Source organism: Pipistrellus hanaki, assembly GCF_964339955.1.
Source record: "Pipistrellus hanaki genome assembly, chromosome: 2".
NCBI classification, from domain to species: Eukaryota; Metazoa; Chordata; class Mammalia; order Chiroptera; family Vespertilionidae; genus Pipistrellus; species Pipistrellus hanaki.
In genome coordinates this window covers 178,193,861-178,204,929 of record NC_140504.1, presented here as the reverse complement: position 1 = coordinate 178,204,929, position 11,069 = coordinate 178,193,861, and the positions used below count along the sequence as shown (strand labels likewise).

General features: G+C 47.5%; 1 protein-coding gene across 1 annotated transcript in view; it reads left to right on the top strand.

Annotated features, from left to right (window-relative positions):
* The first annotated feature begins 8,766 nt into the window (after positions 1-8,766).
* THRAP3 (thyroid hormone receptor associated protein 3) overlaps positions 8,767-11,069 on the top strand; it is a 41,251-nt gene continuing 38,948 nt past the window's right edge. Inside the window, exon 1 of the mRNA XM_084871936.1 lies at positions 8,767-8,887. The gene's annotated coding sequence lies outside the window, so the exon portion shown is untranslated. The remainder of the gene's footprint in view (positions 8,888-11,069) is intronic.

The following is an 11,069-nucleotide window of genomic DNA, read 5'->3' as shown; positions in this document are numbered from 1 at the left end:
CCTGGACCTCGGGAAGTGGGAGTGGTTCTCTCTGACAGACGAGAAAACGGGCTCAGAAAGCGTCCCTTGCCTGAAAGCACACAGCTACAGAAGTAGTCAAGGCTGGAATGTGACTCAGATGTGACTCTAAAGCTTGTGTCCTCCCTAGGTGACTCCCATCTCTCATCTCCACCCAACCCTAATCTACTTCTGTAGCACCCCCCCCCCCCATCTCCCCACACAGGAGCTGGGGAAAAGAGAGCAAGTACGAATTTATTGATCGTTTGTAAAAAACAACCTTGTGCTGGTTATTGCTGGTCAGACATTAGGGATCTTTTAAAGCTCAGTGTTACTGAATTTTTTCTCTCTAAGCAAGATAAAGGGTTTCTGACCCTTGGCTCTTATTGCTGTTTGGGGCTGGATTATTTTTTGCTGTGGGAGCCACCCTATGTAGTGTATTTTTTGTTTGTTTGTTTGTTTGTTTGTTTTTTGTTTTCTTTAAATATGTTTCTTTATTTCAGAGAGGAAGGGAGAGGGAGAAAGAGATAGAAACATCACTGATGAGCCGGGACTGGTTTGGCTCAGTGGATAGAGCGTCAGCCTGCAGACTGAAAGGTCCTGGGTTCGATTCCGGTCAAGGGCATGTACCTTGGTTGCGGGCACATCCCCAGTAGGGGGTGTGCAAGAGGCAGCTGATCGATGATTCTCCCTCATCGATGTTTCTAACTCTCTATCCCTCTCTGTTCCTCTCTGTGAAAAATCAATAAAATATATTTAAAAAAGAAAAAAGAAAAAAAGAAACATCACTGATGAGAGAGAATCATTGATCGGCTGCCTCCTGCACTCCCCCTATTGGGGATCGAGCCCACAATCCGGGCATGTGCCCTTGGCCAGAGTTGAACCTGTGACCCTTCAGTCTGCAGGCCGATGCTCTATCCACTGAGCCAAACCAGCCAGGGCCACCCCATGCAGTAGGATGTTTAGCAGCATCCCTTGCCTCTGACCACCAGATGTCAGTAGCACCTCCTCATTTTCCCCCAACCTCCTCTCCGGGTTGCTGAGTCCAAGAGGGGTCATTGATGTTACACTTACAGCTACCCCAAAGGGGGACGCCCCAACTGCAAGAGGAACTTGCTAACAGAGTCAAAGGTGGGCAAGAGTAGTGACTGGTGGTTGGTGTTACATCCTGCTTTTCCACAGGAAGGACTTATTCCATGAGCCCCCTTTCCTTCTGGAAGGGTCTGGCATTGAGTGCTCAGTCTCCATTCTTCTGCCCACATGAGCGGATTGAAGAGACTTGAAGTAAAACCTTTGTCTCTGGTTCACTCAAGGGATGTTTGTGTGTGTATGTGTGTGTGGGGTGTCATACAGAACAGTCTTTTTTTAAAAATATATTTTTATTGATTTTTTTACAGAGAGGAATACAGAATAGAGAGTTAGAAACATCAATGAGAGAGAATCATCGATCAGCTGCCTCCTGCACACCTCCTACTGGGGATATGCCCGCAACCAACGTACATGCCCTTGACTGGAATCGAACCCGGGATCTTTCAGTCCGCCGGCGGATGCTCTATACACTGAGTCAAACCGGTTTCAGCACAACATCCTCTTGAGTGAACCTGTCATAACGCCACTCCTTTGCCCTTTCTGGCAACACCCCTCCCATCCTCCAAAAACCAGCTGGAATGCTTCCTCTCTGGGAGGCTTTCCCGGCTCCTGTGAGGCTGTTGGTCACTGGAGACCCCTGAGAACAGAAATTGTACTGCATCTCACCTGTATATGTGGTATCCCTTCCTGTCTCAGGAATGGGGCAGGAATTCAATCAAGATCTGAGTCACTGATATGATTTGTGTTGAGAACTGGCAGTCTCTGTGCCAAGGGAATACAGAGGACACAGAACGCGATACACAGTCCAGTGCTGTGAGAAGAACCCATGAACAGAAGCTGGTACAAATGCTGGTATTAGGATTCGAGAGTGATACTTAACCTCTCACTCCTTCCCCACCCTCTCCTGAGTTCAGACCAACGGTTCCCCCGACCAGAATGTTGGGTGTGGTTCTTCTGCAAAGCAGTGAGGGAGGGAAAGGTACTTCGGGTGGTCTGAGCAATAGCAGTAGTCACTGCTCCTCTTTCCCACGGGGTCCTTTCCTTCAAGTTTAGAGGGTCACACATGGTGCTGGTCTGGGGCTGTTCTGATTCCCCTTCCCATCTGCCTTGCTGCCCTGAAAGCCTCTTGTGCACCATAGATTGCTCCAACCGCTTCTCTCTGCTAGTCACGGCTTGAGCTTAGAAGTGACAGAAACCCAACTCAAATGAATTCACTTATTGGCTCATGCATGGAATAGTCCAGAGGTGCCGTTGACTTCTGGCATGCCTTAATCCAAGGGCTCTATGGTATTATCAGGAATATGTCTTTCTCAGCTCATGGCTCTGCTTTCCAACTGTGTTAGGCTTCATTCTCAGAAAGGCTCTCTCCAAGAGTGGCAAAGGTGACCAGTAACCATCCCGGAAGGAACATAGTGTTCCAGCACAGGTCTCAGGCTGATGCTCATTCCCTCTGCTTGCCTGGTTTGAGTCACCTGCCGATCAATGAAGTCAAAGTAATGAAATGTGCTCATCAGCCAGAGTCACCTGATCACTCTGGAGCCAGGGTGGGGGCTGGAAGGCTTTCTGAAGGATTGTCAGAGTGCTGCTACCAGAGGAGGAGGAATGGAAGGATGCTGAGCAGGCACAGCAATAGATGGCCACTCTGTTTGTTCTTAGGTTAGAGGAGGAATTGATGTGCAGAAGCCACAACAATGTATGGGAGAATCTGACAAACACAGAGGAGAGGTTGATGTCCTAGCCCGTTTGGCTCAGTGGAGAGAACATCCACCCACAGACTGAAGGGCATGTACCTGGTTTGCAGGCTGGATCCCTGACCTTGTTGGGCATGTGTGGGAGACAACCAATGGATGTGTCTCTCTCCCATCGATGTTTTTCTCTTCCTCTGTCTCTCCCTCTCCCTTTCACTTGCTCTAAAAATCAATGAAAAAATATCCTGGGTGAAGATTAACAAAAAAAGAAGAGAAGTTGGGGTACGTCTGAGAGAGGGGGACCCTGAACTGATGAGATAAGCCTTTGATAGGTGGGGCAACTGGGAGGAAGGGTATGAGCTGTCAGGAGGAGGCAGGAAGCCCAGAGTACCGTCAAGAATACTCTGATGAGTTTGGCTCAGTGGATAGAGTGTCACTCTGCAGACTGAAAGGTCCCAGGTTCAATTCCGGTCAAGGGCATGTATAATACCTTGGTTGCAGGCACATCCCCAGTAGGGGGTGTGCAGAAGGCGGCTGATCGATATTTCTTTCTCATCGCTGTTTCTAACTCTCTGTCCTTCTCCCTTCCTCTCTGTAAAAAAATCAGTAAAATATATAAAAAACAAACAAAAATACAAACCAATAATGACACACACACACACACACACACACACACAAAAAAAAAAAAAAAAAACACAAACAAACAAAAAAAAACAAGTTAGTTGTTCCCATCTGAGAAATGGCTTTCTGTGGGAGACAAAGGAATATAATGGATGATATGTGCGCAGATTTGTACAAGCACAGAGCGGAGGGAGGCAGTAAATGTACCTCCATCCACATGGCAGCTCAAGCTAAAAACCTGGGGGTCAACCTTGACTTCTCCCCCACTCTTTCACCCTGTCAATCACCAAGGCCACTAGATTTTTAAATATATTTATATTTTATTGATTTTTCTCTCTCATCAGTGTTTCTAACTCTCCAAGGCCACTAGATTTTTTAAAAAATATATATTTTATTGATTTTTCTCTCTCATCGGTGTTTCTAAAAAAAAATAAATAAATAAAGGAAATCTGAATCCCTCTCCTGCTTATAAACTTTTCAATGGCTTCCCATTCTCCCCCCCTCCCCCCACTGGGGATGTGTCCCAACCAAGGTACATGCCTTTGACAGGAATCGAACCTGGGACCCTTCAGTCCCCAGGCCGACGCTCTATCCACTGAGCCAAACTGGTTAGGGCTCCTAAATATCTTTTGAGCATATTTTGAATCTGCCAACTTTTCTTCATCCCCATTGAAGACACATTAGATCAAGCCACTGAGTCTTCTCATTTGAATTACTGTAATATAATTTCCTAATTGATCTCTCACTTTCACTCTGATTTGCCCTAATCCATTCTCACACTGTGCCAGAATAATCCTTTAGAAAGGAAATCTGGCCTGGTCCATGTGGCTTCGTGGTCGAGCATCAACCTATGAATCAGGAGGTCAAGATTCCATTCCCAGTCAGGGCTCAATCTCCAGTGGGGGGGTGTGCAGGAGGCAGCCGATCAATGATTCTCTCTCATCATTGATATTTCTATCTCTCCCTCTTCCCTCCTCTAAAATATATGTATAGTAAAGGCAATTCCTAGCTTTTGGCTATGCCGCAGTGTTTCCCAAACTTTTGACATATGTGTACCCCTTCTATAATTTTCTTAACGCTGAGTACCCCTCGTACTCATGAGAACGTAGAATTAGGTGCAGCTAAGCACGGTGCAGTGCATATCCCCACCAAACTCCGCTGCAACACGTACCCCCACCAAACTCTTCCTGTACCCCTGGGGGTACGCGTACCACACTTTGGGAAACACTGGGAAACATAGGAGGTGGGTTGGAATCGGTCCATATGCTGAAGTTTGCTATCCCTGCTCTATGCTGTCAGTTGTCATAGTGTTATGGGTGGGGGGTGCTCCTTGTCCTATCTGTTGCTAGTGGAAATGGCTTCTTGTAATGTCACACGAAAAGGTTTTCTGAGACTGGCATGGGAGAACCAGTGATTTAAAAATATATATATTTTTATTGGTTTCAGAGAGGAAGGGGAGGGAGGGAGGGAGGGAGAGAGAGAGAGAGAGAGAGAGAGAGAGAGAGAGAGAGAGAAACATCAATGGTGAGAGAGAATCATTAATCGACTGCCTCCAGCACACCCCCCATTGGGGATCCAGCCTCCAACCCGGACATGTGCCCTTGACTGGAATTAAACCTGGGACCCTTCAGTCCGCAGGCCAACGCTCTACCCACTAAGCCAAACCAGCCAGGGCGAACAAGTGTTTTTTATTTGTGTGAAATTGTATCCCTGAGTTTCCAAGGTACCATTTCCCTTCATCCCACCAAGGAAGAAAGCCAGCTGCGCCTTTAGCAGGGCTAAGATTAAAGCGTTGCTCAGAATTTCCATTCCATGTTGGAGCATAGTCCAGTCTATCAGGCTATGGAGGGAACATGGACAAGAGCAAAGCCAGAGGAACAAGAGAGCCAAGAGCTTGAGGAGCTCCTTTGTCTGGGGGATTATGTATTCTCAAATTTTCGAGCGTTTGCATTGGCTCCACCCCCTCTAGCCAATCCATGACACCCTAACTTCACTGCACATGGATCCATTATCTATCTCCCATTTGTCCAGTCCCTTTACCTAGTGATTTCCCTGGGGATTATGAAATTGCAGCTTTCTGGTGAAGCAGCTCAGATGGCCATGCTTACTTTTGTTCCTTTCCTGTTATTAATAACTACTTACAACGGTAACAATAGTGAATACACAATATACTTTCCTGTGTTGCACCTATCACAATCGTAATTAGTTAAGCATATGCTAGACTTCTTAATGTTGCCTCTCCAGTTGGAAGTACGCTCGGTGCAGGGACCACATTTGTCTTGTTTACTGTTCTCTTCCAAGCTTCCAATACAGGGCCTTCCCCATAGTAGGTGCTCAATAAGTGAATGAAGGACAAGGAGTTCTTTTCCTTGAGCGGAGCTCAAAGGTTAGTGAAGACAGACATGTAAACAACTCTACAATGAACTAGGTAATGCTGTATTGGAGGAAGAAGAGTTTTGGGCAGGTTTAGTTTTGAGATACCAGTGGGAACTCATGATTCCCAAACACCTGGAACTGAGTGGAAGCTGAGATGTAGAGAGGGAGTAAAATGCATAGGACAGATGTAAAAGCTACCCATCTGTGTATGCTATGTAACTCAGGGAGGAAGGCTGAATGAGGAGAGGACAGGGAGGAAGGCTGAATGAGGAGAGGAGAGGTAGGAAGCTGGAACTTTGGGTAAGTTTCTGGGCCAGGGAAGGGGCAGAGGTGGGAGATTTCAACATCCAAACCTGTAAGATTTTTAAAATTTTACTTGAGCCAAACTGATGACAATTGCTGGGAAGCAAAATCTCAAGGGTTTGAGAAAATGCTCTGGAGAATGATAGTTATACATCTTATTTTATACATTACAGTAAAAAGAGGAGGCCTAAGGGGTTTACATGAAATCCACTGATGATAGATTAGGGAGGCAGGAGAAAGCAAAAGGGACCTCTGGGATTGGATGAAAAGAAAAATTAACAGACCCAGACTTCTTTTCCATTGCTGAGTACAGGATAGTTAACAATTACACGATAACAGTAACAATGAGGGGATTTGTGGTCTCCTGCTCCGATGTGGTTGTGCTTTCAGGGGTTCTGCCTGGCTTTCCCTGAGCTTGTCATCCACAGAGGTAAGAAAAGATCAAGCACAGAGTATTTTATTTATTTATTTATTTTTATTTTTTAACTTTTATTTATTTATTATTTTTTTATTAAATTATTATCCGTGTACATATTTTAACATTGCCCCCCCTCCCATACATACCCGCCCTCCCCAGAGTTTTATGTCCATTGGTTGTACTTATATGCATGTATACAAGTCCTTCGGTTGATCTATTATTTCCCCCAGATCTCCCTACCCTACCTGCTGTAATTTGACAGTCTGCTTGTTGCTTTACTGTCTCTGTATCTATCTTTTGGTTCATCAGTTTATAATGTTCTTTATTATCCATAAATGAGTGAGGTCATGTGGTGGTTCTCTTTCATTGATTGGCTTATTTCACTCAGCATGATGTTCTTCAATTCCATCCAGGTTGCGGCAAATGATGAGAATTCCTTCTTTTTTATGGCAGCATAGTATTCCATTGTGTAGATGTACCATTGTTTTTTGATCCAATCATCTGCTGACGGGCACCTAGGCTGTTTCCAAATTCTGGCTATTGTAGATTGTGCTGCTATGAACATAGGGGTGCATACTATATCCTTTCTGATTGGTGTTTCTAGTTTCTTGGGATATATTCCTAGAAGTGGGATTACTGGGTCAAATGGGAGTTCCATTTTCAGTTTTTTGAGGAAACTCCACACTGTTCTCCACAGTGGTTGCACCAGTCTGCATTCCCACCAGCAGTGCACGAGGGTTCCTTTTTCTCCGCAACCTCGCCAACACTTGTCGTTTGTTGATTTGTTGATGTTGGCCATTCTGACAGGTGTGAGATGGTACCGCATTGTTGTTTTGATTTGCATCTCTCAGATAATTAGTGACTTAGGGAGGCAGGAGAAAGCAAAAGGGAGGGGACCTCTGGGATTGGATGAAAACATGCTTTCATGAAGCACAGAGTATTTTAGAAACCAAGTGGAAAGACTATGTATTTTTGTATCTATCGGTTTACCTCTGTTGTTCCTAGTATTTTGTATTGGGAATGGCATATACTAGACACTCAGGAAAATCTGTGAATTTAAAAGTAAATTCAATCAGAACCTTTCAAGAAGCACCACAGAAAGCAGTCCATGGGAAGTGCTCAAAGAAGGAAGAGTAAGCAGTGTGGAAGGAAAAGTTGCTGAGGCCAGAAGGGCAAGGGAAGATGTGGCAGGGTCTGAGACTTGAGACTGGTGAGCTTTCCTCGCAAAAGAACAGTAGGTTCCTTCGATATTTATTCATATTTACTTTGTTTACTCTGCCTTGGGGATGCAGAAATCTATTAAAACTGATCTCTGCTCTCAAAGAGCTCATCTCTGGTGGGGAAGACAAACACAGGGGATAATATAGAATAATATAGGACCAGAGCAGGGCAAAGGTACTGCAGGAGTATAGAGACTGGAAGGAGCTCGTAAACTTCTAAGGCTTCACAGCAGAGGTGACATCGGAGCTCAGGCTTTAACAGTTCCAGTTCACTAGGCCAGGAATTCCAGCGCAAATCAGCCTGCGCAAAACCCAGTTATTTCCGGAGAAGTCTCTTTATAATGTAGATCCCAAGGCCACACTTCCCGGGAAACTTCCGGCACCCATTTTGAGAAGCTTCCCAGGACCCCCAATTTATCGGAAAACCTCTTTTAGGGCTCTCATTGTTATTGAAGGCGGGGGTGGGGGAGGCGCGGTGGCGGGAGATCTCAGCTCCTGGATCTCGGAAGGTCACCATCATAATAAAAACAACTCCATTTTGAATCGCGCTTTCAGGGTACTAGACTGCTCTCACGTGCCTTACTGTGAGAGCCTCACAGGCAGTCTGTGAGGCCGAAATGACGAGTCTCGTTTCCTGGGGAGGGATCCGAGGCTCGTGGGAGGGTATACGATTTGCTCAAGGTCACAAAGCGATAAAGAGCCCGTATGGGATGAAAGCTAGGAGACCGGATTCTCAGCTCTGTGACTTTCAACAGCGAAAGCAGGCCGCGGGTGGGTGGGGCCCGGCCCTCCCTCCAAGCTGGTTCCAAAATGGTGCGGGCTGAGGCGTCAGCAACACCCCCGCCCCTTCCGTCCACCTCCGCCCTTCTTCCCCAGGCCACCCAGGCGGGGGGAGGGGAATGGAACGGGGCAACCCACGTGACCGACGGCGACCCGGCGCGTGACGCAAACGGCGGGCCCAACGCTTGATCTGCCTTGTGGGAAACGTAGTTCAGCGCACCGTCAAGTGTGCGAGGCAAGGCGGGTCTACGACTACATTTCCCAGGAGGGAGCGAGGCGACGCTGCCGCTGCCGTCGTCGAGAGCGGGTACGCTGGCGCGCTGTCGGGCGGGGGCGAGGTTTGGGCCGGTTGTGCCGTTGCGAGGCTGCGGCTGCGATCGCTGCGGTGGGCCCAGGTGAGTGAGGGTCCCGGGTGGGGTGTAGGGCCGTCTCACCGGCTCCAGTCGTTTAATCTTTTATATTTTCACTGAGGTCAGTGTCCCAAGGCTCGCCTAGCGCGGAGCGGCTCCCCCGCGCCTAGCCCCGGCCTCCGAGCGGGCCCTCGTCCTCCGGCTCCTCCCCCTCCCCGCCTACTGGGCTCCCCTGCGCTCCGGCCTAGTTCCCGACGCTCAGGGCTGCCTTTCCTCCGGAGCAGCTATCTACCCTTCTTTCTCCTGGTTACAAGCCGTCTGGGAGCGGCCTCCCCCTTTTCCCCCCTCCCCCCAGTCGCATGAACCAGATTATTTGGGTTTCTTTTCCCGGAACTCTGGAGTGCCCTTCTCTCCCCCCTCCCCCCATAGCCTCCATTGGCCTGGTTCTGCCTCCCCCTAGGGCGCATGTGGCTGGCTCAGTGAATGTTAGTACCTCTTCCGTCCTTTTTGCCGCGTGGCCAGAGGAGGAGGCCCGGTCCAAATGTATCTGCCTCGGGGACGTTTGTACGCCCACGTTTAGTTCAATCTCTTCAGCTGGAGGTGAGGCCGGCTTGACTTGCATTCCAGCGATAATCTGCGTGTGTTCTGCTTACGTGAGGCAAAAAAAAATTTTTTTTTTGCCTGCCTTAGCATCTAAACAACTTTTATCAGCTGTTGTATTGTATTTGCCTTTGTGAATCTTAGGGGAGGAGCATGGCGGCAGGAGCTGGCGAGGAGCGCCGGCGCCCCGAAGTTGGAAGCCATCAGTGGGAGTACGGCGTTGACCGGGAGGTGGTTAACGGGATTGGAAGGAAAGCCTCCGAGAGTGTGGGGAGCCTGGCGGGGGAGAGCCCGTGAAGGAAGCTTCTTTGGCGGCATTAACGGAAATAGATTAGTTCAGCGTGCCTGTGTTCAAAATTTGGCCCTGTTAAGCTTTTAATTTTAGGTCAGGGGGGCCCCAGTTTCCTTATCTGCAAAATAGCTTGTGAGTAACGGTGGCCACTTTATAGGATTATTATGAAGGTTAAATAGATTAAATTGAAAACCGCTTAACCCATTACCTGATATGTATTAAACACTATTATTATTGTCACCATCATTTATAGGGTTTCTAGATTGTGGGACCAGAGTGGAAAGGCATGTATCACGCCATCATTTTCCTTGCCTTTCAGGTGGTCCTCTCATTGTTTGTAAAAATACTGTCTGTAGTAAAAATACTGTTTGTAGCAGTCAGTCCTGTTATCTAGATTCTAGACAGCCTTATAAGGATTAAAAAACGGCTGCTGCCTTGAACAACTTGCGGAGTAAAATTGGGCTTTGTCCTTCACTGGGAAACGTGTTTCGTGACCTAGTATACTCACTGTGACAATATCACAAACATTTTCGGCAGCTATTTAGGCTTGAACGCAGGCACGCTGAACTAAGCTATTTCTGTTAATGCCGACACAAACACAAGAAGCTTCCTTCACGGGCTCTCTCCCGCCAGGCTCCCCACACTCTCAGAGGCTTTTCTTCCAATCCCACTAACCACCTCCCGTCAACGCCGTACTCGCACTGATGGCTTCCAACTTCGGGGCCCCAGCGCTAGTCCGTAGGCTGACGCTCTATTCACTGAGTCAAACCGGTCTCGGCTACAGTCCAATTTAAAAAATATATATTTCTGTTGATTTTAGGGAGGGAAGGAGAGGGAGAGAAACAAACATCAGTGTTGAGAGGGAATCATTGATTGGCTGCCTCCTACACATCCCCCACTGGGTATCCAGCCTGAAACCTGGGCATGTGCCCTGAGGAGGAATCATACCTATCACCTCCTGGTTCATAGATGGACACTCAACCACTGAGCCACACGGGTGGGGCTACAGTACATTTAAAAAAACACCATATATATATCTTTATGGTTTCAGAGAGGAAGGGAGAGGGAAAGAGAAACATCAATGATGAGAATCATTGGCTGCCTTCTGCCCATCCCCTATTGGGGAGCAAGCCTGCAACCCAGACATGTGCCCTTGACTGGAATCAAGCCTGGGATTCTTCGGTTCGCAAGCTGACACTTTATCCACTGAGCCAACCAGATAGGTCTACAGCCCAATTTTTAAAACTTTATTTTACCCCAGCCATCTTGCTCAGTGTTTGACCATCAACCCATAAACCAAGAGGCATCTGGTTTGATTCCTGGTCAGGGTATGTG